At 38.2% G+C, this 22267-nt stretch overlaps 1 long non-coding RNA gene across 1 annotated transcript; it reads right to left on the bottom strand.

The window, feature by feature from the left end:
• Positions 1-3587: 3587 nt before the first annotated feature.
• Positions 3588-13657, bottom strand: LOC121248271. Its single transcript, XR_005937415.1, has 3 exons — positions 13540-13657; positions 10378-10470; positions 3588-3647 (listed from the first exon to the last, which is right to left on the bottom strand). It is a non-coding gene; the product is annotated as an uncharacterized LOC121248271 (long non-coding RNA).
• Positions 13658-22267: the final 8610 nt, after the last annotated feature.

Genomic DNA, 22267 nt, shown 5'->3' with positions numbered 1-22267 from the left:
TGCGTATTCATTTCATATCATAAACTTTTACAAACTTTTATCAATTTCAAAACAAAATACAGAAATAATGTAATTTTACAAGCTTCAAAACAAAACACAAAAATTAACACAATTTTTACAAACTTCAAAATAAAATTAATATTGAAAAATTACATTCAAATAATTTTTTAATATTGATTTTTCAATTTCACAAACTCCAATACAAAATTTATTTTTATTAAAATTTTTTTCTCTCCTTTTTTAAGACTCAATAAAATATTTTCACTACTATTCACAAAATTTTGAAGTATCTTAAGCATCAAACATACCCTTAGAAAGGAAAAGAAAACAAGTAGATAGTAGAAGTAATTAAAAATGTGAGCAATGAATTCACTACATTTCAATGGCAAAGACATTAGAGCAAAGACTTAGAAGCGAGATAAGTTCTTCATCTACCTAATATGTCCATGAATGCAAGTTTAGTGCAATCATTTAAATAAAAGTGGGATCCACAATAAAAGAAAAAAAAAATAGAGTTTTTCATTTAGGTCCAAAGTGTGCATATATATATATATTTTTTTTTGAAAGACTTACACGTCCTAAGACTATACAAGTCATTTCTTGTGACAAAAGAAGAATGATCACTTTGTAAGCTAGACATGTAATAAAAAAAAATTATTAAAGGAGGAGGAAATTTCTAGGAGCTAGTTATAATCGGAGCTGTAGCTTTGCTGTTGAGTCCTTTATTGCTTCTTGAATTCACGCCGTTACTGTAAGGGAAAGCAAAAATAAACTTATAAATTGTCTTTGTTTCATGTAATTTGTTATATCAAATTATAGTAAAAATAATTTTATAATCTAATTTATCAGATCAAATTACGTGATTTTGTGAGTTTATTTTGGTGAAATCTAAAGCATTTCTCTTAATCATTCAATGTTTGGTTGGTTACATACGACACTGACCTGTATAGTACTTATTAAGCAGTCTTGTAATGCGAACACATGATTTCATCCTATAATAAAATGCAATATCAGTTAAAATTACGATTTATAGAAATAAGTTTAATTACATATGTATAGCCGACCAGCTGGAAGTTCAGAAAGACAGTATGATTGACACAAACTGAAAATTAAGATAAGAAAAATTATTACATTCCTAGAGAATTCCTTGTCACTTATATATGGTGTCTTCTAGAATAATTATTTTATTCATGATGTGTGGGATAACATACCATTTTCGTACGGCTATCTAAGGTGCGGTTTGGATAGTGAGATGAGATGATATGTTTTAAATGAAAGTTAAAAGTTGAATAAAATATTGTTAGAATATTATTATTTTAATATTATTATTGTTTTGAGATTTAAAAAAGTCAAATCTTCTATTTTATTTTTTGTGAAAATTTGAAAAAATTGTAATGATGAGATGAGATGAAATGAAACACTTTCACTATCCATACGGGCCTAAGGTTCTAAGCTAAGAGAAATTTCCTTCCACATTGTTATTCAAAAGCAGTGCTAATCGCACGGACGAGGGCACAGGTTAAAACACGAAATAGGCTAAAATGGATGCACGGACACTCCATCCATTTTGCCCTATTTCGTGTGTTAGCCTGTGCACTCGCCCAAGTCCCAATCAATTTCGTTCAATAAAATATGGTTTGGGGCCACACTCTTACTTTTATTATTCGATATTTATTATATTCACTAAGAGAACATACGTCAAGACAACATGAAAAACCTAACGAATATAAGAAATAATAGAAAATATGGTTTGTGCAATTGCAAGTGCAAGCACGAAGACAGCTGCCAGAAATGAAAGCAATGCCCAAGGACTGTTGAAATAATCATGCCTTAATTTTGCCATCCATACATTCCATTTTTTACTGCAATGCATGTTCAAATCCACAGAAATTCTTGCATAAATGAAGTAATGATATTGTGACCAAGCTTGTTAACCATGGCAGAAATAATTTTATCATCGCCCAAACAATTACTGATAATTCCTTTTTGACGTAGTAATTCAACATCCTTTGGAGAGTTAATGAGATGGTCCATGAAGCGCACATAGTTGATGACATAATTCGAGTCATTTTTTTAATCACAGTATTGCTCATATGCAATTAGATTTCGTAAATAAGTCTCTGTATCATCTTCTATGCTCAAATGTGAAATCTCCATTAGCCTATTGTTGAACTTTTTGGAAAAAAAAGTTAGATTTCTCTACCTTGTTGAATTTGATTCCAGCCTCTTCAAGCTCTGTGGCACTACGTATGTTCGAGTGTTCAATCTCTCTATGAGCATGTAGATACTTAAATTTCTTTGCCTTGTTGAGTTCAACTCCAGCCTCTTGAAGCTCTTTGCCATGAGGTATTGACCCACTTCCAGTTTTCAATCTTGTTCAGACAAAGTAGACGCTTAGATTTCTGTATCGCATTCAATTCGACTCCATCAATTTGTAGCCCTATTTCACACTGTTTGGACTTCCAGTCTTCATTACTATTTCGATCATATATTTTCTTAAACTTATTTTCCTTGTTGAGTTCAATTCCAGACTCTTGAACTTCAACGGCAAAAGGTATTGTTCTCCAGCTGCGAGACTCGTCTAATTTATCCTTAGATTTGTTTGCCAAGTTGAAATCAACTCGAGCCTTAAGAAGCTCTAAGCCAAATGGTATTGATTTCCAGTCTTCAATCTGTTTTAGACCATGCAAATCCGTTGATTTCTCTGCCTTCTTGAATTTGACTCTTACCTCTTGAATTTCTGTATCAAGTATTGAAATACAAATGGTTGCATGTATGAGACCAAGGAGATGCTCAAACTCTACGTTCTTGAATCTGAACCCAAACTCTAAACATTTAAATACCATTTCTAGAAGTGAAGGTGTGAGAGCTTCATTCGTCAAACGAAGTAGCTGCTCAATCATTTCGATTGAATTATAACTTGATGCATCAACATTCCATTCAAATGGTAAAAACTGATAGAAAAAATTGAGGGCAAGATCATTAAGTCGTGTTTGGATAATCTGAGCTATGGAGGTAGAGTTTTCAACATTAATTCCATCTTTCTCCTCATCAATATCGACAACGTGCTCTCCTAAATTTCTGGATTCGTTACTCTCACTCATACCGAACAATTTAGCAAGAACGAATAATGGAAGTTGATTTTCAAACAACAGTAGATCACGAGCTATTGCATGAAGCATCCACTTCCTTTTAAAGATTGGGTCATATTCCTCTTGTCTTGTTTTCTTGTAGATTTCATACTTGCGGAACAACTCAATAATGAAACATCCATCAACTAGCATCATTTCTACAAACTCTTCTAGGGTCTGGCTAATGCATTATACATAGCATTTACAAGCCATTTCTTCCAATTCTCTCAAGGCCATGATGTATGCTTCTACACTTGCCCCCGTTCTTTTAAGCATTTGTTGTAGATAGCGCAATTTATGCTCTTCCATAAACCCCTGGCCAACATTGCCATGGTGGTAAGGACCGATGGCAAGCAGCATAGGCTTGTAAGCCTTCTCGTTCACACCACGTAATAGCTCATGCACTTTATACATGCAACACTCTTTACCAATTCGAGTCAAGATAGCAAGCTTTTCCTCAATTCGAGTGGAGAGTGGATTACTGCCCATATTGTAGAGTAGTACAAATCTTTGTTCCTAATACAGAGCATATAAATTCTCACTAATTTTAAGAAAATTTTATGATAGAAAAATGCAAGCTTTTTAACTATTAATACTAATAGAGAGAGCAAGCCACATATTCATTAAAAAATAACATGTAACGAGTTGTGGCAGAACCATATTAAAGTTCTTGTAAAAGGGTGAAAGCTCCTAGCCGGTCGAGTGTGTAGTTTTTTTTTTTTTACACCTGCCAATTAGGAGCTGCCACATAGACGTCTCAGCAAAATGCATATTGCACCCTCAGTCAGGCATATGATCTCTTTCTCTCTGGCTCTCCCTCCCCCCACCCACGTCCTGCTCCCCCCGTCTATCCCTCATCTCTCTCTCTTCTCTCTCTCTCTTTCTCTCTAATATTGGGCTGTAAAATACGCTTTCTTCAAGGTTTCCGAGAGATCTGTTGTCATTGCCGAGATACTGTTTTTCTTTCTTCTTCATCCATTTGTTGTATATGTATGGTGCTGCGAAAATGTGCGAGAGAATCTGTTTAGCTGCTGCGAAAATGTGGGAGAAATCTGTTTGGCTGTTGAGACAATGTTGGAGGGATTTCTTTTTTGCGTACAATCATGCCAATTAACTTGCATTTTTGGTCTCTAACTCTCATTTCCCAAACTTCTGCAACCATTAGACTTCATATTTCATTTCATGAGAAGTATAATATATGGATCTTGATTGGAAGTGGTCTTGATCATTTAGAAAATTTTATTTTTGCTTATGCTCGGTACAGCAAATGGTCATCAATTTGAATATAGAGTTTTGGTGATATGTGGGCGAGGGAGGGGGAAAGGAATTTCTTTCGTCGTTTTTCTTTGAAGGGAGGGGGAAGAAGAGGAATGTGTGGGAGAGAGGGAAGGGAAAGAGGGAAGGGAAAGAGGAATTCTGTGTGCATGTGTAGATGTTTAGTTCCTGCACCTCCTACGTGGCCAACTTTTATTGGTGGGTAGTAACTACTGAAACGGTAAGACCAAAAATAACTATATATTGAAACTGTAAAATTCATGTACCATTTGATCTTAGAACTTTTCAGAAGATTTCTATCGTGGAGTTCCATCTCAAATAATACATTTTTTTTTTTTTTTTTTTTTTTTTATAGTAAAACACATTTTCATTAATAACTGCCAAAATAGCATTACAGATGAAAATTAGTCCATAGGACTGGTTGAACACAATTGGGAACAGACTCCCACTATACAATAGTGTTTGAGACATTTCTAGAAAATCTAGCTAGTTTGTGAGCGGCCTGATTTGCTTCTCTATTGATATGATCAATGGAACAGCTTAGAAATCTACTCTTGAGCTTTTGGATATCAACTATGACATTACCATAACTGGCATTTGAAGGTAAAGGCCTGGATATTTCTTTGACCAGCAGCAAAGAGTCGCTTTCTATGCACAAAGCCTGGAAGCCAAGAGGAATGCTGAACTGCAAACCTCTCAGTAATGCTAGAAGTTCAATCTCTAGAGGCTCCATGACAACCTCTTCTTTTTGACTCACTGCCATTAACACTTTGCCTTCCCAATCTCGAGCAATGAGTCCAACTCCAGTTTTATTTTCGGCATGAAACACAGCCTTATCAACATTGAGTTTGATTGAACCTTGAGGTGGAGGTTGCCATTGGGAGATTCTCCTTGCTCTGCTGATGTATAGGCCTTTAGTAGCTTTGTAAGTCCAAAGTAGGGAAAGAGCTGAGTTGATTGCTTCCTCGGAGGTGAGATGTTTCTCCTCAAAAATCCACTGGTTCCTTCTATACCAGCAAGCCCAAGCTATCATGAACAGTCTTTCCAGTGCCTCATTGCTGCAAGAGTCCTGTAACTTGTAGATCCATTCCTTTAAGTCTCCTTGAGGATTTTCTGTATTAATCTGAGGGAATTGTTTACACCACATAGTTGGGAGCATTTTACATTGAAAAAGAGCATGAGTTGTAGTTTCTACTGCTGAAGAGCACAATTATCATGTTTCATCTTCGACTACCTTCCTTTGTTTCAAGTTACATCTCGTGGGTAGGGCCTCCATGCAAGTCCTCCAAGTAGAGACTTTCACCTTGGGGGGAACTTTCATTCTCCAAATTTGCTTCGATAGTATCTTGTTGGTTCTACTTAAAAAGCTTTCACCCTCCATTGTTACTGTAGAAAGATTTTTGAAACATTTGTATGCACTTCTCACACTAAAACAGCCACTTCTTTCCATGTCCCATATTTGTTTGTCCTCATGGTTAGCTGCACTTAGGATTATTTTTAGAACAGCATCTGCAGGGTCAGGAGGCAGCATTCTTCTTACTTGTTGTACATTCCACCAGCCAGTAGAAAGGTCAATAAGCTCCTCAATTTTCTGTTCATTAGCTCCACTTGTATCTCCCATATTTTGCAAATTCTTGAAACCAGGGATCCAATAATCTTCCCATATTCTTACTGTCCTCCCATTCTCAATTCTCCATTTACAGGCCTGAAGAAACTTGTCTTTGATAGCCCATATGCCCCTCCACACATAGGACGAGGTTATGACCAAGACTAGAACTCTAGAAATTAGTGTTAGGGAAATACCTGGCCTTAAAGATTTTATGAATTAGGCTATCCTCTTGCTGCATGATTCTCCAGCCTTGTTTTGCAAGTAACGCCTCATTGAAGAATCTCAGATTTTTGAAACCCATTCCCCCATCACCCTTGGTTTCACACATCCTCTTCCAGCTGACCCAATGAATTTTCTTCTCTTCCTTCTTCTGCCCCCACCAAAATTTAGCCATCATTTGTTCTAGCTCATTACAGAGGGTAAGGGGTAACTTGAAACAGGACATTGCATAAGTATGAATTGCTAGAGCAACTGCCTTAATCAGAGTTTCTTTTCCCTCTTGGGATAGAAGCTTGCCTTCCATTGCTGAAGCTTTGATCATATTTTGTATTTTATATCTGAAAAGTCCCTCTTTTTATTTCTCCCAATCATAGGTGGAAGGCCTAGGTATTTGTCATAGTTCTGGTGCTCTTGAATGCCCCAAGAATCAAGTAATTGTTGTTGTGCTACTGGTGATACATTCCTGCTAAAGACCATCGATGTCTTGTCCCTATTGATTTTCTGTCCTGAGGCCCTCTCATAATTTTTAAGGATTCTCTGCACTTTACTACTTTCCTGACTTGAGGCCTTACAAAACAATATGTTGTCGTCTGCAAACAGTAGATGGTTCACCACAGGAGCTCCTCTACAGACTTGAAATCCCCTTAGCAAATTCCTTGAGTCAGCAGGGAAATAAGTCCTTCGGTACCCAGCAAGAAAAGGTATGGAGACAAGGGGTCTCCTTGCTTTATTCCTCTGGTGGGGTAGATTGGTCCTACAGGTTCACCATTTATGAGAATTGAAAAAGACACAGAATTTACACATCTCATAATTAAATTGATCCATTTGCTAGCAAATCCCATCTGTGCATATCCTTCTCCAAGTAGTGCCATTCAAGTCTGTCATAGGCTTTGCTCATGTCTAGTTTGAGAGACATAAAGCCTGTTTTGCCTTTCCTTTTTCTTCTGAGATAATCAATAATCTCATAAGCTACCAAGATATTATCAGTTATGGCTCTACCAGGTACAAAAGCACTTTGGGAAATAGAGATAATCTCGGGGAGGATCAGCTTCAGCGTATTGGATAAGACCTTAGAGATCAATTTTTAGATTACATTACAGAGGCTAATGGGTCTGTATTCAAACACTCTAAGAGGATTTTTGATTTTAGGAATGAGAGCTATAAAAGTGTGATTAATAGCACAAGCGAATTGGCCATTGTTTAGAGCATTAAGAACAACCTTGGACATTGATTTACCAACTACATGCCAATACTTTTGATAGAAAATGGGGGCCATACCATCGGGACCAGGGGCTGTGTATGGGTTCATTTGATGAAGGGTAGCCTCCACTTCGACATCAGTAAAGACTTTGGTAAGCTCCTCATTCATCGATGCTGTAACTCTTCCTCTCAAAGATGCTAAGAAGTCCAACTTACAGGGTTGTGCATCTGATTTGAACATTTCTTCATAGTAGCTCATGATTAGTCCATCCCTTCTATCTGCTTCTTGCCATTCTGCAGACTCATTAAGCAAACCTGTGATGGTGTTTTTTTTCCTCTTTTGGTTAGCTTCGCTATGGAAGAACTTCGTGTTTTGATCTCCTGCTTTGAGCCAATGGGCTTTTGACCTTTGCCTCCATTGTATTTCTTCCCTTTCCAGCCATACTTGACAGTCCTCTTGAGCTTGTTGTAGGGCTGTTGGGTTGGCAGTAGTCTAATTTGCAACTTGGATCTTGCCCAGGTTGATTCTAGCCTGTTGCAGCCCTTTTTGCACTTCTCCAAAACTTTGTTTGCTCCATTTTGAAAGACTTTCACTGCAGGCTGACAGCTTCCCCGTGATGTCATCAGAATATTCATACCGACCAGGAGCCTGCTAGACCTTCTCTATTACCTTGCCACAATCTTCACTTTCAGTCCACATAGCCTCGAACCTGAAGGGTTTAGGGCCTTTATGTCTTGGGGAGTTGCCTTATGTGTTAAGGACAATTGGAGCATGGTTCGAATGGGCTGCTATGGTGTGTAGCACCTTAGCAAAAGGAAAAGCACGAGACCAAGCATGGTTAGCTAGGACCCTGTCTAGCCTTTCTAATATTGCATGGGCCCCTTCCCTATTGTTCCACCAGGTGAAATGGGAACCTTCAAATCCTAGGTCTGTCAAAGCACAATCACCTATCACATTTCGAATGTTTTCCATTTGAGATTCTGACCTGTCGTTACCTCCCTTCTTTTCATTTCTACTGGTAATCTCATTGAAGTCCCCAATTACCAACCATTTATCACAAGCCCTAGGTTCAAAAAGCTTAGAAGGTCTCAAGATTCACCCTTTCTACTAACTTCAGGCAATCCATAAAAGCCAGTTAGTTGCTAGTTGTCCTATCCTCTGGTATCCTTAAATTCAGCATCAATATGATTCTTTGAGAAACTTCGGATGGTTAGGTCAATCTCAAGTCCCCACATTAGGCAAAGACCACCACTTCTCCCCTCATAATCCATTGTTAAACAGTTAGGAAAACCAGTTTGATACTTAATCTTTTCCATTGCCCTACTAGTTAATTTAGTTTCTTGTAAAAACAAAATGTTGGGAGCTTCCTTCTTGATCAAGTCACGAAGGGCATGGATTCCACGTGGGTTCCCAAGCCCACGTGAATTCCAACTTAGCAGTTTCATGGCACTCGGCGGGGCTGATCAACAGCCTCCACCGATCTTATGTTTGAGTTGTTGGTCAAGTCCATAACCTTTCGCAGCTTGGCTTTAGGTAAAGACCCTGACTAAGTTTTCTTCCTTCTTACTGCTTTCCTTTTCAGGGAACAGTTGGGAGTCTCAGGGCTATTTTCCTTTCCCAACCTTTTGTTTATTCTTTGCCACTTACCCCTCGTCGACTTCTCCTTGTTATAGCCAGAAAATGGTAGGGAGCCCTTGTTCTTTGTTAAAGCTGTTTTTGGACGGGCCAGATCTTCCAAACTCCTGTTCGAGTCTACTTCTGTCAGAAAGGTGTTTCGTATACCCGTGAAGGCCCCCTCTATATTCGACTTCTCCTTCTGCAGGTTGCCCATACCCTTATCGAGTATAGCTTTGGTATGATGTACAACCCTTTCCCCTCTCATTAAACTAGCATGGAGGTCTGTACTTGTAGCCTTACTGGAGTTGACTTCCTGATCCATACTGCCTTGAAACGTGCTTTCACCTGCATTGTTCTGGTTTGCAACATTACCTTTGGAACTTGAAACAGGTGGCGAAACATGATACTGTTGACCTTGCTCAGCCTGGTGGTTGTGGTGGTTGGCAGAATAAACCCCGGCTTGCAGCCATGGACCAAATGGATAATCCTCTTCGTTCTGTTTTACACATGTTTGCTCCCTTTCTTCACAATCTTTATAGTTGTGTCCCAAAATACCACATATATAGCAGAAAGTAGGAAGTCGTTCATATGTAAAACGAACCCAGCAGACACCATGGGATGGGATGTTAATGCATTTACCTCGTAGCAAAGGTTTTGTGATATCCAAACTGAACCTGAGTCTGATGAATTCACCCCAAGCAACCTCATCTTTATCTATGTTAATCTCCTCTACTGCACCAATACTGTTGCCAATTTTTCTTACCACCTTTTCATTCATAGCACCAAGGGGAAGGTCATAGAGTCTTACCCAGAAAGAAGCCAAATCTATCTTTACTTTGGTTGCCTGGATGCCTCCTACGAAGTGTTTCACCAAAACCAGATGTCTATCAAAGGACCAAGGCCGTTCGCGTTGCACCCTAGCCTTCTGCCTCTGGTCTTCGAACTCTACCAGTAGCAGTTTAGCTCCTTAAACCAAATTCTCTTGACTGGTCTCCATAGTTTCCTCAAGTTTTGCTTAAAGGCCTCACGATTGAAGTGTTTCCTCGTGAGTAGAGACACCAGGAGACAGTGCTCTCCCCTTTGGTTCATTTCTTCAAGTAGTTCCTCTTCCACAATAATCTCCTCCTTTTCTTCTTCCGTCAAAGACATCCGTTTACATAGATCTTCTAGGGATGCTTTCATTATGGAAGGTTTGAGACCTGTACTAAGACAGGGGAGAACCTCCACGATCGCTGGGCTCTCGGGAGGGTGGAGTGTTTCGTCTCTGCATACGGTTTTAGCATAAAAAAGAAAGCAAAAAGGAAGAAAGGCAAAAATGGCCTTACAGTTTCAGTATGCTTTTCTTCTCAATAAGCAATAACGGACTTGCTCAATGATTCGTCGTAGGTACTACTGCTCGCCGTAGATTGCTTCTTTTGCTTTACTGGAACAAAAATAAAACACAAGGGAAGAGAGTTACCAAACACAGAAAATTGCTCAATAATTCACTATGGATTCTTTATATTTCTATCTACAATATCTAATTATAAATTACTTTATTTAATCTAACTAATAATTTCTATAATGCATTATACATCAATTTATCTATTTTTTTTCTCTTTATTACTTAAAATATATTTTTTTGTTCTATATGTTTTCTCTTTTAAATATTTCTTCTAAATACTAATAAATTTGTAATATGCAGAGTTTTCAGTATTTACAATATCTCACCATATTGTATTGTGATTGTAAAAATAGTAAAAATAATCCAAACAAAAATTTAAAGCAAAATCAAAAGATAAAAGAATAATTAATGGGCTTTATAATATAATTTATAGTTAATTGTAAAATTAGTACATAGGTTTTTACTTTTTGATCCTCAGTTTTTGCAAAATTAATATATGAATTTCAGGAAATTTACATGAAGTCAATACCACCATTAATTTTACAATTAGAACTTTAATAGCGTAATTGACATGTGGCATCCATTTGTCATATGCGAGTCTCTAATTGGCCAATATGGTATCAATATCCATGTTAACCAATTAGAGAATGACATGTGCCATGTTATTAATTTGGTAATGGAAAATTGATTAATGTACCTATTTGAAAATTTATTGAAATTCATATATCAATTTTACAAAAATAAAAAACGGATGCCTTGAATTGCAAAAAGTGAAAACTCACGTATTGATTTTGCAATTGATCTTAAAATATTTATCTATATGTCAAGGTAAGTGTTTTGAGGCCACCTATGTAAATTATTATAAAAACACATGTCATCTCCCAGTCATCGCCTCGTCTATACCCTTAAAAGGCTAAAACAAGAAGAACAAATAAACTAAATAAACGGAGGAAGGGTTACTCACGTGGCCAAGGGGGTAGATGCAATAAATGTAGCACTGTTCATCCAGACCGGGTTTTTTCCTGGCTCGATCCTAAACCTGGAAAATCGGATTTCAGTCCAGATCAAAATGGATCTGAAACCCGAATTGTAAAACCCGGACCAACACGGTCCGAGTACGGGTTAGGGACTCGGGTACCAGGTTTCTGGGTTTAAACCCAGTACCCGAGTCTTTTAAAAAAAAAAACCCGTATTGATAAACCCCTCCCCCCGACTACTTTGACCCACTTCTCTCTCTCTCTCTCTCTCTCTAGTCTCTCGCTCTCTCTCTCATTGCGCTTCAGTAGATGCAAAAACCCTAGCTGCTACCATCGCGTCACCGCATCTCCTTCGCCGTCGCCCATCTCTGTTGCCATCGAGCTTTTGCTCTAAGTCATTATTCCGGTAAACCCCTTCCCCCCCCCCCCCCCCCCCGCCCGACTACTTTGACTCACTCTCTCTCTCTCTCTCTCTCTATATATATATATATATCTAGTCTCTCGCTCTCTCTCTCATTGCGCTGCGGTAGAAGCAGAAACCCTACATCCCTAGCTGCTACCATCGTGACCCCGTCACCGCATCTGTTTTACGTTGAGATGGGTCGTGCGGTGGTGGATGGATGCTTTGACCATTTGTTTGCTGGTGGCCGTGTGATTTTTGGAATGTTTGGAAACTTGTTTTTTTCTTTTTTTTTTTTTAAATCTGTATTGGGTATCAACTTGTTTATGGATTCGTTGATTCTCTATTTTAATGGGTCGTGCGGTGGTTTTGACGATCTGTTTGCTGGTGGTCGTTCGATTTTTGGAATGTTTGGAAACTTGTTTTTTTCTTTTTTTAAATTTGTATTGGGTATCGACTTGTTTATAGATTCGTTGATTCTCTATTTTAATGAATCTGTTTGGTTGTTGGGAAAGTTGAAGCAAAAATGCCTAAATTTGTTTACTTCGTCCTTTTCACTCTCTGTATGTACTCATCCATGCTCTGTTTGAGTCCATGAGAAACTTCCATAGACACCACAGTTTGAGTCCAATGTATCTAGAGTTCTTGATGGTCAAGTCGATGGCTTTTGAGCTTAAAAGGCCTTGTTTGCATGGATAATTTATTTGCATGAATAACTAGGGGATGGAAAAAAAAAAAAAAAAAAATTCCGGGTTCAACCCGAAACCAGGAATCCAGGTTTTGAAAAACTAGGATTCACCCGGGTTTCGGCCCGGGTCTGACCCTGACCAACCCGGTCCGGGTTCCGGCCCGGGTTCAAGACCCGGGTTCCGGTCTGGGTACACCCAGGTTCTCGGGTTGGAACCCGGATGAACACTCCTAAATAAATGTTTTATTAATGAAGATTTGTTTAATGTTTAATAAACATACACTAAAGAACATTTAAAGTAATTACGATAATTTTCAGCTTTATCCTATATAGGTGTTTTTCAACCAAAAAAAAAAAAAAAAAAACCCTCATTTTAGTAAATTTTATAAATTAATTTACCCTATAAACCACAACTTTATCCCTTTCTTTTGCAAGACCCGTGGATCCCCTTTCATCTTTGAAAAATTATAGGTACATCGAGAAAGTCTACTATCATTTGTATTAATAAGTTTTTTTTTAATATTTGCATTTATTTATTTTTTTAATATTATATTTTTATTATTTTAAGAAACAAACATAGAAAAATATTAAAAAAAATAAAAAAAATAATACTTTTAACACTATATAAAATCTCAATAGACTTTGTCGCTGACTATAGCAGTCTGAGCGGTAAGTCTCAGATGCACAAATAGCACTAATATTTTCTTTATCATTACGCTCTCCATCAACTTGAAACATTAAATCGAAACTAAAAGAACTTTAAAAAACACTTAACACCTAATTATTCAAAAATTCTAAAAATAAAATATAAAAATAAATTTAAACTATTTATGCAAGAGTAGAAGAGATTAAATTTCATAGATCAATGCATCCACCGTATGATATATAGATGGTTCATATATAGAACCATTCCAAAACTTTGGGCGTAAACCTAGAGACACTAATTTTTTCTTTCATTAAAATGCTGTGTAATGTTTGTAATAACAACTTAATTACAGGTAATTAGTGTGATTAGTATATATAGACAGACGTACGTACTTGGAGAAACAAGGAAATGGAACGAGCTAGCTAATTTGTTGCTCAGTACTGATCTCCGTTGATCGGAATTGCTCTTTAATATTTTTTAATTGAAAAAGCCTGAAGGATAGATTATTATATAAGAGTGGGGCTACTATGCCGCCCCACTCTTACCGCTGGGCGTGCCGCCCAGTGGTTTTTTTTTCTATATTTTTTAATATATTTAAACATTTTTAAAAAATAAAAAAATATATCAATACATTTAAAATCACTTCCTTAACCATTAAATAACAAAAAAAAAAAAAACATTTGACCAACGGTCAAATTGAGCGATTATCGTGAGGCAGCATAGTAGACTTTCTCTATTATATAAAGGCCAAAGGGAACGTTGGCTTTAGACGTAGACTCTGCTAGGCCTCGTTCGTCAGCTGTGTGACATGTGATCCCCCACGTCATATTGAAGATCTAATCATTTCTCAAACATATAATGAAATATTTTATTTTTCAATTTTTTCTACTAAATAAAATAAAGATTTAGCAAAAAAAATTGAAAAAGGAGACAACGCATTGCAAAGAAAAGAATCAAAAGATCTTGTTTCCAAAAATATAACCACCCATTTTACGTTAATTCGTTTTATGGGTTGTGTCAATAATAAATATTAGGTCAAATGGATTAATTCAAATACAATCTACTTAATTAAATGGATTAAATCTTAATAAGGATCCATTTGAAAATATAATTATTCTTAGATTTTTTAGACTATTTCACTTTTACTTACAAACAGTTTGATATTATTTATAAATTATTTATAAATTATTCTTATGATCTTAAATAGTGTCTGAATATCTAATACAATCCACGTGAATAACAACGGATGACACGGCATCAACTGCAACAGAATGGACTGAAGTGTACGAAAGCTGGAAGGAATAATAGAAGGGTCATGTGGAATGTAAGAGGGACTTGTACGTGAAGGTTGGATTCAATTTTACTTGTTGCTGTGGTAAGGAAGCCCGTAACACTCCACTCGATAAGGAGAAGATGAAAGAAACCGGATTCCACGGTTCCACCTCCTGCAAAAGTAGAGAATAAAGTTCGGTGTTTACTTTAGTAACACGAATGTTCCTTCTTTTGCTCTTTTCTTCTCTCCCACGTGTCGTATCCCTACCAAAGTTACGATTTTGTAGCACAAGAATGGCTCCCGGGCCGACAAGACGAATTGATTTATATACCTATACATTGCACCGTTACTCTCAACTTTGAGGTGTACCAAAAAGGGGGAGACTGAGTGCCTTCCCTTTCTCTGGGAGAAAGCGTGAGGTTCCAGTGCCTTTGTTATTTAACAAAGGTTTAAGTCTCAATTTGGTGAGTTAGTTTTTCCTTCTAGATTGCTGATAGTGTATTTGGGCAGTAGGACGCGATGGAGGCGGAGGACTTGGCATCACGTTGGGAAAGGCTACATCTTTCTAAAGAAGAAAGTGCATGCTTCCATGTCCAGCAGAAGAACTCCAACGGAGATCGAAAAACAGGAAAATATTGTATTGTTGGGAAGGCTATGACGGAGAAGGGAGTGAATAGTAAAGGATTCAGAATTACAATGTCTCAAATATGGAGGTTGGATGGGTGGGTGACTTTTAAGGAGCTTGGTGATCAATGCTTCTTGATCGAGTTTCAGAATATAGAAGACAAATAAAATGTGCTGAGTGGTTGCCCATGGTTTTTTGACAGACACCTTCTCACCATGATGGAGGTGGATGAGAAGGAATCCATAGATGGGTTGAAGTTCTGCTTTGAGCCTTTCTGGATACAACTCCACAATCTTCCACTATCAGTCATGACAGAAGGTTTCGGTGAGCAGTTTGCAGAGGCTATAGGCCCGGTCATTAGAGTAGACGCAGAGGCAGATGGACGTGCATGGGGAAGATGCCTTAGAGTAAGGGTGGCTGTGGACCTCAACAAACCTTTACTACGAGGGAAATGGTTAAGGCTGGATGACAAACAACACTAGATCTCATTTAAATACAAGAGGCTGTAAAATTTTTGTTTTCAGTGTGGAGTTCTTAATCACAAAGGCAAAGGTTGCTCAATATCTCGTAATGCTCAGCAAGGAGATACATTGCCCCCATCTCAGTTTGGTCCATGGCTTCAAGGACAGCCCAAGAACACAAACATTTTCGATAGGCGTAGATACGGTGGATCAAAGGGCAGAAACAACCAACATACGGGTCAGCAAGGGGGAGAGGGCACTATGGTCCAAGATTTGTTAGTGCAACGTACATCAGAAGACTACTCGAAAAAAGTAGCAGAGAAAAAGGAGAAGGTGTCCGCAGAAAAAAAAAAGGAAGGAGGGTCTCAGGCAGGCACAAATCAGTCACCAACAGAAGGAAAAGCAGGAGTAGGAGCTGATACGGAACCATGCATCGGGAACATGGCTAGAAGCCAGGGTGTAAGTCAACTCTCTGACCAGGCAAAGGTTACTTGTGGACAGGAGGATGTAAGGTACTTAGAACCTAGTGGCCCTCAAGAGATCCAAGGTCCTCACGTGGGGGAGGATTTTGCAGCTAACCTAATGTCGGGGACATATAGCCCTCATGATCCTATGAGGGGAGTAGGTTTCGAAAGGGGAACAAAGGAACTGTCTAATAATGGCAGCATGGTTGCTCTCACTGTTAGGGCATGTGAAGATATTATCATGCCAATGGCAAAGGTTGAGGGTCTGAGGACTTTGAGGAAATGGAAAAGGAAAGCTTGGGAGAATGAGACTAATACAAGAGGCAAAAATAACTCAATTCTAGTTGACAGCTCAAAGTGCAATGCGAGGAACATGTATGCGAGGGGGTGTAAAAGAAGTTCAACTTTACAGGAATCTGGTTCAGAAAAGACAAAGAGATGCCATAATAATACCACATAAATCTCCATGGCTAAGGCAGAGGCTGGCTTCCAGCCCTGCCATGATCAATTAGCATCTTAGTGTGGAACTGCCGAGGGCTTGGGAACCCTCGGACAGTTAAAGTCCTTAGGATTTTGACTAAGGAAAAGTACCCCAATTTAGTTTTCCTAGTGGAAACTAAATGCAGAAGAAATAAAATGGAGGCAGTTAGGAGGTGTTTGCAAATGGATGGATGTTTTATACTGGATTGTATGAGACTTAGTGGGGGTATTGCTCTCCTCTGGAAAGATGATTGGAGCGTTAAAATCATTAATTATACTGAATGGCACGTTAGTGCTCTGATCCAGTAAAAAGAAGATAGACCAACTTGACAGTTCACGGGATTCTATGGACACCCTGACACAGGAAAGAGAGGCAGTAGCTGGCAATTGCTTAAGATGCTCAAACCCACCAACTCTATAGCATGGTTATGCGCTGGGGACTTTAATGAGATTCTTCATCAGAGTGACAAGATTGGTGGAGCCAGTAGACCATATAAACAGATTGAGGACTTTAGACAAGCTGTGGAATGCTGTGGTCTCAATGATATACATTCATATGGTCAAAGGTTTACTTGGTCGAATAACAGAAGTGGTAATGACTTTACTAAAGAAAAAATTGACAGAGCTTTTGGAAATAAAGAATGGAATAAACTATATAGTCATGGTGTCTGTAATGTACTTCCTGCAATTAGATCTGATCACTCCCCCTTGTCAATTAGTTTACACAACACTACTCATGGGAGGAAGAAAAGAAGATGGTGTTTTAGATATGAGATGGCTTGGGAATTAAAGGAAGAATGTTAGAAGGTGGTGAGTGAGGCTTGGCAAAATGTTGGTATAACAGATTGTCAGGCTAAATCCTTAGGGAGACAGCTTGAACTATGCCAAAAGGGTCTCTTGACCTGGAGGCAAACCTTTAAGCAACAAGAGGATCAGCTCATAAAAAATAGGACACAAATTATTGGGCACCTTCAGAATTCTGGTACAGGTGAGCATTTGGCAGCTATGAAACAAATTCAAGAGGAGGTGGTATTTGCCATTACAGAAACTGATATCAAGTGGAAGCAAAGGGCAAAGCAACACTGGCTTAAGCATGGGGATAGAAACACTCAGTTTTTTCACATGTAAGCAAGCTAGAGGAAGAATATCAATGCAGTCAAAAGCATAGAGGATCCTCAAGGAAGGTGTGTCACTGACCAATAAGATATTGGAGAGGTATTCATAGGTTTTTTCTCCTCTCTATTCACTACATCCCAACCTTTATCTATTGATCATTGTCTGCATGCAATGGACACCAAATTAGACATGGAGATGAAGGCTTGGCTCTCAAATCCCTTCACTAGGGAAGATATCACTGCTGCTGTTTTTCAAATGAATCCCTTAGGGTTGCCAGGCCCTGATGGGTTCCCTACCCAATTCTATCAAAAAAACTGGGAGGTAGTGAGTGATCAAGTTTGCAACTTTGCTCTTAACTTTCTCAATCATGGTGGCTCTCTCAATGAGATTAATGACACTTTTATTACTCTTATACCCAAAGTTCAAAGCCCCAAAAGAGTAGTGGATTACAGACCTATAAGTCTCTGTAATGTTTTATACAAGGTGGTGTCTAAAACCATGGCAAATAGATTGAAACATATACTACCTCAGATCATTGCCCCCAATCAGAGTGCCTTTGTACCTGGAAGGCTCATATCTGATACCACCTTGGTAGCCTATGAGGTTCTCCACTCTATGAACGCTAGAATGAAAGGGAAGAAAGGCTTCATGGCTCTAAAATTGGACATGAGTAAGGCCTATGACAGGGTAGAGTGGAAATTCATTGAAGCCATCATGATCAAAATGGACTTTCTTGCACATTGGATCCACATCATACAAGCTTGCCTCACTTCTGTTTCTTATTCAATACTTGTTAATGGAGAACCTCAGAATAAGTTTGTACCTTCAAGAGGCCTAAGACAAGGAGATCCCTTGTCTCCCTATTTATTTATCCTATGTGCAGAAGCCCTCTCTTCTCTCCTAAGACATGCTGAGGCATGTGGTAGTTTAACTCCTGTGGCTATTGGCAGAGGTCCAGTTAAAGTAAACCACATCTTCTTTGCTGATGATAGCCTTTTGTTCTGCCAAGCTAAGTATGAGGAAATTAAGTGTGTTCTTAATATTCTTGAGCTACATGAGAGAGGATCAGGACAGGTTTTAAACAAGGACAAGTCTACCATTTATTTTAGTAAGAACACTGCCTTGATGATTCAATAGCAGATCCTGCAACTAACGTGTCCAATCCACCTCTATTTTTGAGAAATACCTGGGCTTACCTACTTTGGTGGGTAGAAAGAAGATAGCCTCCTTCCACTCTTTAATTGATAGAACTTGGTCTCGGGTTACTAATTGGAGGACAAAATTTCTCTCTGCAGCAGGAAAGGAGATATTGCTCAAAGTTGTACTGCAAGCTATTCCCACTTATGCAATGTGGATGTTCCTTATACCAGCCTCTATAACAAGGAAATTGAACCAAATACTAAGGAAGTTTTAGTGGGGATTCAATGAAGACTCTTCAAAAATTCAGTGGGTTAACTGGGAGCATCTTAGTGGCAGGAAGGATATGGGAGGGCTTGGATTTCGTGATCTGAGATGCTTTAATCTTGCCTTGCTCTCCAAACAGGGATGGAGGATCCTTCAAAACCCTACATCCTTAGTGGCACAAATTCTAAAGCAAAAGTACTTCAACCAAGGAAATTTACTTGAAGCAAAACTGGAAATTGGGCCTTCATTTGCATGGAGAGGAATACATGCTGGCTTAACATTGTTAAAAAAAGGCCTCAGTTGGAGGGTTGGAAATGGACAGAAGATTAAAATCTGGCAAGATAGATGGATACCCACTTTACCTGCACAAAAGATATTGACTCCTTGAGATGTTGACTGCTGGTGTGATAAAGTCAGTGACATCATTGATCCTTAACAGAAGATATGGCAGGAATCTCTCTTATCTGAACTATTTACTCATCAGGAAATAGAAGGCATAAAAGCAATTCCCATCAGCTTAGGAGGAAGAGAAGACAAATATTACAAGAGTAATAAGAGGGTAGTAACCCTAGCACAATCTAAAATAATATTAATATACAAATAGTCACTTACTTAACTATAAGTAAAAAAAAAATTAAAATATATGAGGTGTCAAAATGAAGAGACAAGTTGAATGGACAAAGCAACATTTTTCCTATAAGATTAGTTTTTTGAAACAATTGATTTTCCTCTACAATGCTTTATCTCCTTTCTCTATATTTGTTTATTATTACAATAAACAAAATTAAAATATATACATATATATATATATATTTATAAGAGTAATGATATAAGCACAATATATTGCACAACACATTGCACAATAATATTATAAAATGAGAATATTTTTGTAAATTGATGTTATTGTTATAAGATATTTTACAAAAGTATCCCTTATTTAAAATATAGTTATACAAAGTATTGTAAAAAATGTTGTGTAAATTATTTTCCTAACAATAAACGGTGGTGATGTCCCATCCCCATGTCGGTCATAGTGAGGCTTGCATTTCAATCAAAGAAAATCAAGGAGTAGGACGAGATAATTACGAGGGCTAAACGATTAATGTTAAATGTTATTTATTTCTCAAACCAATGGAAAGTTTCTCAACAATTTCCACTTATACTGCATACCCCAAGATGATAGAAAACTAACCGGAAAGTTTCTCAACATTTCCACTTATGGTACTGCATACCCCAAGATAGTAGAAAACTAACCGTAATGAGTAGAGAGATAGAGTGGTGGATGAAAGAGTAGAGAAAAGGAATAATCGAGGAAGAAACTGACAGGCATACCTACATCAGTCTCTCTCATCCAAATTCTGAACTTTAAGCACCTTCCATCTTGCACGGTAGACTTTAGGATAAGATGGGACTTTTAGCTTACAAGGTCGGATTTGGAAGATAAAAGTAAGATTTCCAATATTGGAAAGTGAAAAAGTGATGCGAGTGCTTAAAAATTGATTTGACTAAAATTATAGCATGATTTTAATTGGCCCATGTAGGCAGTGTACCCTCAATCAGCTTGAATGTCCATGACCTTACAAAGATTTTTTTCGTCGAGTTAAGTTATAAGAAAGAAAAACTTTATTTTTAAGTCGTAGAATCTGATTTGTAAAAGAATCTAATTTAAATTTCATTTTTAACTCAGTTCATATCATATCAACTTTGTAAAGAATTTATCCTTCTAATTCCTCCACACCAGTTTAGTTTACAAGTAGAAAAACTATACTCTTCAGTTTTCTGAAAACCTAGTACAGTAGCCATATAAACAGAAGATATATCAAAACAGTCATGTGGGTAGACATCATGATTGTTTTGATATCTATCTTCTTTTTTGTGTCGAGCAACCCGAAATTTTGGACTCAAAAAGCTACTTTTGTGCATTTTTGTCGTTTAATTCCAGCAAAGAAGAATTCGTCACTAAAATCTATTTTTTGCAAAGCTGACATCCCATGGCGCAAGCAACCTCAAGGACTTTATGCACAAGATCCCTCCATGGAGTTTGGCTGCGGGTGGATGAGAAAGATTGCTCGCTTGGGGTGTTACTTTGTTGTTGCGCAGAAAGAGGGGGGGAGGGGGGGGGGGGGTGGGGAGCACCACGTGAGTAGAAGCGCTCGCCGCTGCGGTTGGCATTGTGGAAAGGCAAAGTGTTCAACAAACAGCCGAGCACGACGGGAGCATAGATGCTCATAAAAAACTTTTGCTCCTAAAATTCTCTCTTGAGTAGTGAGTACTTTAGATCTCGTGATGCTCATCCGGTTTCGAACAACTTTGCTCTTCTAAAAGCTCGCCTATTTAGGGAGTCATTTTGGCCTTCTGCTACTTGCCCTATGGCTCCGGCAGGGGGGGTGGTGGTGTGCACTTTTCTTTGTTTGGTGGAGCGCTTGGGGGTGTGCACTTTATCTCCTGTGGTGCTCGCCTGAATCCTTTGGCTTTTAGTGGTGCTCGCCTGAGGGTGAGTACTTTGCTGTATGCGATGCTCGCCCGAGCACTTTTGCTTTGTGGTGCTTGCTTGAAGGCGTATATTCTTCATGGCTCCCAAAAAATCTACGATGATACCTCTTGTCTTTCTCGCCTCGGGGGATGAGAACTTCTTTTTCTCCTTGGTGCTCGTCATAGGTGCAAACACTTTGGCTCTTTGTGGTGCTCTCCTTGGGGTGATGTAACGCCCATCCTTATGGTGGAACTTTAACAAATAATATTAAAAAATGAGATGGGAATTATTGAACTTTTTAAAACTTTTTTCATTTCCTTCCCAAGATATAAAAGATTCAATGTTTAAAATTAAACATGCTTTGCATAAAAAAAGAGAGTTTACAGCGGAAATCATTAAATTAATCACAAATTCCTTTTACAAAAAACATATTCTTTCATACATTACATAAATATGCCTAGGCTTCTGTTTATCTTCCCTTGTGCCATGTCTGTCCTGACGCTTCGTCCTAATTTTGTTCCTGGATGGGGGAGGGATATGCATAAAAATAAAATGAGTCGGATACTTAGTAAACATTACTTCATATTGTAAAGTTGGTTGGAGTCGGGCAGTGTCTATCCCCATCCGGATAAAGGCTTTCCATAAGAGGATGTATGCAGAGCTGCCATTGTCGATAAGGATCCTCCTATTGGTGAAGTTGGCAACCAATATAATCACCATTAGGGCATTGTCGTGCGGATAAAGGACCCCCTCCTCCTCGTCTTCACTAAAGGAAATGACGGGAGTTGGTTCGCTTCTCCTGTACTTGGTGGGGCGGTACTTTG

This window comes from Juglans microcarpa x Juglans regia, chromosome 1D, assembly GCF_004785595.1.
Source record: "Juglans microcarpa x Juglans regia isolate MS1-56 chromosome 1D, Jm3101_v1.0, whole genome shotgun sequence".
NCBI classification, from domain to species: Eukaryota; Viridiplantae; Streptophyta; class Magnoliopsida; order Fagales; family Juglandaceae; genus Juglans; species Juglans microcarpa x Juglans regia.
The sequence above is the reverse complement of the archived record's forward strand: the minus strand, read 5'-3'. Positions and strand labels throughout refer to the sequence as shown.